This window comes from Dermochelys coriacea, chromosome 4 (assembly GCF_009764565.3).
Source record: "Dermochelys coriacea isolate rDerCor1 chromosome 4, rDerCor1.pri.v4, whole genome shotgun sequence".
Lineage (NCBI taxonomy): Eukaryota > Metazoa > Chordata > Testudines > Dermochelyidae > Dermochelys > Dermochelys coriacea.
Window position 1 is genome coordinate 69,573,376 of NC_050071.1, and position 7,365 is coordinate 69,580,740.

A 7,365-nucleotide genomic window follows, 5' to 3' on the forward strand; every position below is an offset into this window, starting at 1 on the left:
TCATGTGATTAAATAGAATATCTTCCATATAACTAGGTACTGTGGTATATACTATTTAAAGAAATTCAGGCCTTTACAGAAGTAACTTAAAAAACTTTCTCCTTATTTTCTTCTGTAGCCTATTTATACGCTTGTTTCTCTGCACTTCCTAAACCCAACATGCTTACTAGGTTGACTAATTATGACAATGCTAAAATTTCACAAAAAGCTTCGCTGATACTCTTACATTTTTTCTGTTATGCCTGGCAAGGATACTACCTGTAGCTCATTAATTTTTGCTGAGCTGTGGAAATGTTACTGGAAACAACATTCTGTTACTACTTGTTTTCTATTAAAACAAAATAAAAAAATAAAAACATTACTTTTTTTGCATAAAAGATTCATAAATTATGTGACAAAACAGTCCACCAGAGTACAGTCTAAGGCCCTGATCCTGCCATGCAATCTGTTAGCACAGACCCCATTGGAACTGCACATGGATGAATGGATAATGGTAATAAATTGTGTTACAAGCTGAGTCCAAATATCAGCAGCAGGCACTATACTAGGAAGCTGATGTCATTCACAGTGATGAGCGGTTGGCAGCAGAGTTATACCCAATGTCAGCTCAGATGAGAATATTTAAAATAAATATATACATTGAGGAATTGCTAGATTGAAGAGAAATGATGCTCAGCCTACAGATGAGTGTAAACACTATATATTTCCTGTACTATAAAATGCCTTTCACCGTTTTACATTCAGAGCTGGAGATTCCCTTGGTGTAGAGGGAGATCACAGAGGAATTAGAACCAGCACAGCCTAGCTTTGAGGCAACAGGATGAGAAGGAGGCACGATCAGAGTGGTGCTCCTCTTAGGTTGCTCTAAATTACACTGTAGCCAGGGTTGATTTAATACTGGCCCAGGACTGAGGAATTGCAGCTGGCTCCCATTTGTCTTGCCGCAGTCTGGCCCAGATCATAAGTAAACTGAATGTCATATGTTGACTTTGTTTTAATATGATATATTTGGAATGATGTTTTGATTTAGTTTAAAAATCAGCTAAACTTAATATTTTTTCTTATTAAAATACTTCCTCTTACATTGATGTTGTATACATTTTCAAATGTAATATAAAAGTGCAGTTAATCACTATGAATACATATATTCAAAGTTATATGGAATATAATTAACCACAGACATTTGATAAGTCTGTCACAAAGTGATTTTTATATATTTTTATATAGAGAGACTGTGTCCCCTTCATTAAAGTGAACAATAAAACTAGTTATAAGGATAATATACAAAAGAGAAACAATAACAGACCATGAACAACTCACTTCTAGTTAGTAATATAACCTCGCACTTCAGGTTTAAAATAATCCTTAATAGTTAGAGACTAAGATGACACCTTGACTGGGTGAGGAGGGGGTGGGTGAGTAGGGGGCAGATTACTCCACAAATTCCTATTATGCGGTGTTTTGCATCTTACTCTGAAGCATCTGGCCTGGGTTGCTCTTGGAGACAGGACATTGAACTAGGGCATGATTTACAATGCATTTAATTCAATGGGAGTCTTTCTATTGACTTCATGGGCCTTTGAATCCAGCCCCCAGCTGGACCACGGGTTTGATGCAATACGGCAATTCCAATACTTACTATAAAATACATAGCGGGGGTACTTGCAACTCAGCTTTTATCCTCAGGTAAGTCAATGTTTTTCCCCCACTTAAAAAATAATCATATTATTACTAGTTCAGAGAAATGCAGTAAGGACCCCCTGAGAGCTCTGATATGATAAGGCTGTTAGTCCAAGATGTTTGTCCTTTTTACTTGCAGCTAAGATTTACTCTGAAAGTCATTCCCATTGTTCAATAGACTGCAGTTTTCACAAGGCCAACAGAAGACTTGAAATAATGATTTAACTGAGATCACAAACTTGCTGAGCCAACACAGTGTAAAAAGTTAATAAAGATAGCAACTGCAAACTTCCTTTCAAGACTTCTGCAGAAGAATAGTTACATAGCTGCTTATTGAGGATGCTATACAATTTACACAACTTAATTGGAAGTTGATGGAAATGAATACAAGGGGATTCATGAACATATTAAAGTTAGGAAGATTTTTAAATGACTACGTTAATGTAAAATGCTTGTTTTCCAACTCACTTTTTCTACCTCACTTTTGTGCATGAGTAGTTCAGCTACTGGATAGTTGCTTAATTTCTCCCTTTGTCTCATTTTAGCCTTCTGCAGTGGGGTGAAATGACCTTGTGTTGACAGTGATGACAAAACAGAAATCTGTGCATGTGAACCGGTGTACACGTGCACACTACTACCCTCTATTGGTTGGAATATGTCACTCCTGCCCAAGGGTTTGTAATGGTCATGTGGTCTGTGACTAAAGGCTTGAGAAGGGGATAAATGATAGGACACAGTTCAGCCATTGAAGGAGATTTTCTTTAGGAAGTCATAAATATGTGGAGGGCTGATAAATAGAGTTAATTATATGAACATGAAAATGGGTTGTTATACTATTTCATGATGATATCTAATCTCCAGAGATGCATCTTCTGACTGTTAAGGAAATGTACTGGTAAATCTTAGAAATGGTAATCTAAAATGTTTCTTTTTGAAGTACAAAACCTATAGAGATTTTCAAAGCCAATGGCTCATCCTACAGGGGAATAGCCAGGCAGATATCTTTATGATGATAAACTGAAGTCTAAGGTCAAGCCATTTCTGTTTGTTTTGGGGGTTTTAGAGAGAGATGATAGCATGATTTTACTTTGTTCTGTTGTAAACGGAAAAAGGAAACACTCTCGAGAGACATAAATACAGAACATGGATAACTTAACGCAGGATTGTGATGCCCTTTTTCACATTGAGTTGTGCTTTATACCGTGAATAGTCCCACTAAAATCAATTGGACTGCTTGTGGAGTAGGGTACTACACAATGTGAGTAAAGGTATCACAACCTGGCATAAGTTTTGCATAGTATGTAGGAAATGAGGTCCACATGAATAGAATTCTTAGGTGTTACAGCAATACAAATAATAAATGTTAACAATATGTGAAATTCAGTTGAGTAGCCTGTTTTGTTTCATGTGTATGCACATTTATTTCATTATCTTCAAATATTTACAGTTTTTTCTAAATGTTAAAACATATTCCTGATTTTGCATAAAATTTCACCTTGAAATTTCACCATCACACACACACTACAGGTCAATCAGCCATTTTAATACATCTGCTCATTGTGCATTAGCATTGCTAGATGGCAGTATATTAACATTTACCATTACATCTCCAAAATAAATATGCATACACCAATTCTGGCTTTTGGGGGAAGAGGGGAAGATTCATTGCAAAATATAGTAGTTATATTACTGTTTAAAAATTATACTTTTTTCACTCAACTCTCTAACCTATCACTACTATTTACTTCCAAGTGCTTTAAGTATTTAGAACAATTGTCATGAACAATCACTTATGTGTGGGGTCTGGATGGCTCAAGGCCTCTCAGTTCTGTAGGACCAATCCTGTAAGGTGTCGAGTGCTGTAAAGTCCCAGTGAAGATGGTGGGAATTGACAGTACTTAGTATCTCCCAGGGCTGAGGCCTTAAATGTCCACTTCAGTCACTATTGATGCAGGCTCAGTTTGAAGGTAGTTTCTATCTATTGGCTGCTCATTATCTATGGGTTTCTTGGAAAAAATTAAGTTCTTCCTCGTGCACAATTGTTCACAACACACAAATCACCAACACAGTTGGTCCTTGCTGCCAGTCTCAGCAGACTGTACCACTCCAGGTCAAGACTATGAAATATTGGGAGGACCATGAGGTGAGGCTTGAACTGTCACAGCTTGGGTTTTCTACTGATTTTGAATGACACTACACAGCAGCTGATTTGGGAAAAGGTGGGCTGGAGCCCAGAACTTTCCCAGCTGAAACCCCTGGGCAGAAAGGGAGACAGTTTTTGAAAGATGGGCACTTCTCTAATCAAGGGACACAGGCAAGAATGGGCTAAGAAAGTTTGCATAGCCTAAGGAACCTAACCCAGGATTCACAAGAGGGGTGAGCTCAGAGTGGGGATGGATGGGGGCATGCATTCAGGAGTTTGTTTTTCAAAGATCTGTAACTCTCAAGTATGCTTTAAGAGTAAAGTGTCTGGGGTTAAGAAATTCTTTTGCTAAACCTGTGTTCATTGCTTGCCTGACAGTGTCCATGAAGGGGATAATCAAGAAGCTCAAAGCCCACAGCGAAGTGGAACTCTAAGATAGTGTGAATACACAGTGGGCTTGGGCGGGCTGTGGAACTGGTTCTAGAGTACAAGGTGGCCAGATGTAGAGTCCCACTGCCCAAGCAGTTGTCAGATAGGGAGTCTGCACCTGGGGATACGCTTCAGAGATCCAGAGCTAGGAACAGTGACTAGTTCTATCCAGATACAGGGGGTTTAGAAGCATGTGGGGTCCACTCATAATAGACTGGTGTCTGTTGAGAGAGGGGATCCTAGCCAGCTTGTGACAGCCACTTCTGCCTGAAATTAATTTATTTTCCTGATAAAGCAAGTTGCAGACTGTTTACAACAAAACTCTGCTCATATTTTCAAACAAAATATATAAAAGTTACACAAATATAGTCAGCCAAATTGTTTGTGAATATTTTATCACTGTTTGTCCATCTCTCCCATCATGAATGGGAAAAAAATACAAACTATAAAAATCTCATCAAATGCATCCTTGGGACACCAAATTTCACTTTGTCCATTTCATCACTCATTTAAAGATATTTTCTACTCCAAAGCTTATTTTCAGTTTGTTATTTTTAACCATTTTGAATACACTGGCATTGTGTATTATATGTTCTGTTACCTGCCGTATAGTTGGCACTGTGCTGATCCGAGGATGTTTGAGACATAAGGTGGGTGAGGTAATGTCTCTTAGTGAACCAACTTCAAATTGGTGAAAGAGACAAACTTTCAGTCAAAAAAAAAATCTGTTGATGATAGACAACCTAGAAGTGAGCTGGCGGTGTGATTCCCAGCTTGCAGAGATATACTCATTTTAGCTCTCATTGAACTAGCATGTGAAAAACTGCCATGTAGTTGTGGTATCATGGGCAATGGCTCAGGCTAGTCACCCCAAGTATGTACCTACCCAGACCTCTTTGGAACATACTAGGGTGGCTAATCCAAGCCCCCAGCTGTGCTAGCCTGAGCAGAGTTAGCACGGTTACATCTCCACAAGCTGTGAATCACATTCCCAGCTCTAAGGGCAAATGTAGCCTTCGTATTTGCTGGAGAAGTTAATTATCTTCCAGTAACAGTAAACATAGTTTTAGATACAGGCTATTCTGATGTGTTTGTAGTTTGTGACAAGAAAATATTGTGGGATTGATTTTATTTATGTATTGGTTGGTGCTATGGTTAGTTATCTCATCTTTAGGTTTAGGTCTGTTTGCCTAATTCTCTTTATGTTAAAGACTTTTTATATCACTCTGGCACTGTAAAAGAGCCTTAAAATAAAAATAAATGTAATTTACACTGACTTTCATATTGATGTAAAATAGTCTTAGTGTAAAGAGAATCAGATTGTTTAATAATTTCAAACAACAAACTCATTTGAGAATATCTCCACCTGTTCAGATATTTCACAAGCAGCCAAAAAAAAAACCAAAAAACAACCCACTCACTCACCCCAACCACATTATTTTAAATGAACTATTCACATCTCTTTACTCCAGACTTTTTCCCGTCCCAGGACATGGAAACACTTGGTACAAAGGGATTTAAATAAAGATGTTGATCTTACAAAGGATTTGTGATATGGATGCAAAGTTCAGGTACTTTGTTCTAATTGCACCTGACTTGTTTGTATGTTTACTTCATTGGCTTTTAAAGGACAGCAATTATGCCATGGAAAGCCTGAACCTTCAACATTTAATTTATTTTGTGAACTAGCTACCTTGTTAAGACGAGAAACACTCTCAAAAAGAGCTGCAGCTATGCTCGACATTATGCCAGAAAATCTGACAAAAGATCTGATTGGACTTCTGAAAATGTTACTAGATGATCCAAGAATTCTTGGAACAGCATGAATGTATAAGTACACTGCTAGTAAGTCTTAATGTTGCTATTATCCTGAGATGAGACACTCTTAACACATTGTAGCATCACATTCTGCATCAGAACCATAATTTCCAGTAAAAAAAAAAAAGCCATATGACACCACAGGAGCTGTGGAATTTTTATGACTGGAATGATAGTTATATTTGCCACTGCCATACTTATGTTGCAAGGAAAACAGATTATGTTTCCATAATCCATAGTTGCTGGAAAACAGAAAATAGCTCAGATGTCTTTCTCTGCCCTGCTGAATAGATGGTTTTCTTGATATTCAGTCCATTTAGTGCCAGAAAAAAGGATCTCTACATCTGCTTGGAAAAAAGTCTTCAGTTTAAAAATCAAAGAATGTAGCAGTCCACTGTAACAGGTTAGGTCCATTGCTGATATTGACAGAACTCAGGATAGTTAGTATTTTGTTATTGTGAGATGTGCTTTTTAAAGAGTGCATTTTCATCACGGTCTAGAGATAAGTCACTGAAAATAGATCTTTTACATCCAATATGTTTTCTACCTTTTTTTTAAAAAAAAAACATCCTGGAGTAGACCAACAAAAATCTTTACTTCATGAGAATGATGAGTCCTGACCAACTCAGAGGAAAACCTTTCATGGTGACAAGCAAGGTAGGCTAATTCCAGCAGTTAACAAGAATATCAGAAAGAAAAGGAGTACTTGTGGCACCTTAGAGACTAACAAATTTATTAGAGCATAAGCTTTCGTGAGCTACAGCTCACTTCATCGGATGCATTTGGTGGAAAAAACAGAGGAGAGATTTATATACACACACACAGAGAACATGAAACAATGGGTTTATCATACACACTGTAAGGAGAGTGATCACTTAAGATAAGCCATCACCAGCAGCAGGGGGGGGAAAGGAGGAAAACCTTTCATGGTGACAAGCAAGGTAGGCTAATTCCAGCAGTTAACAAGAATATCAGATGTTTCAGAGTAGCAGCCGTGTTAGTCTGTATTCTCAAAAAGAAAAGGAGTACTTGTGGCACCTTAGAGACTAACAAATTTATTAGAGCATAAGCTTTCGTGAGCTACAGCTCACTTCATCGGATGCATTTGGTGGAAAAAACAGAGTAGAGATTTATATACACACACACAGAGAACATGAAACAATGGGTTTATCATACACACTGTAAGGAGAGTGATCACTTAAGATAAGCCATCACCAACAGCAGGGGGGGGAAGGAGGAAAACCTTTCATGGTGACAAGCAGGTAGGCTAATTCCAGCAGTTAACAAGAATATCA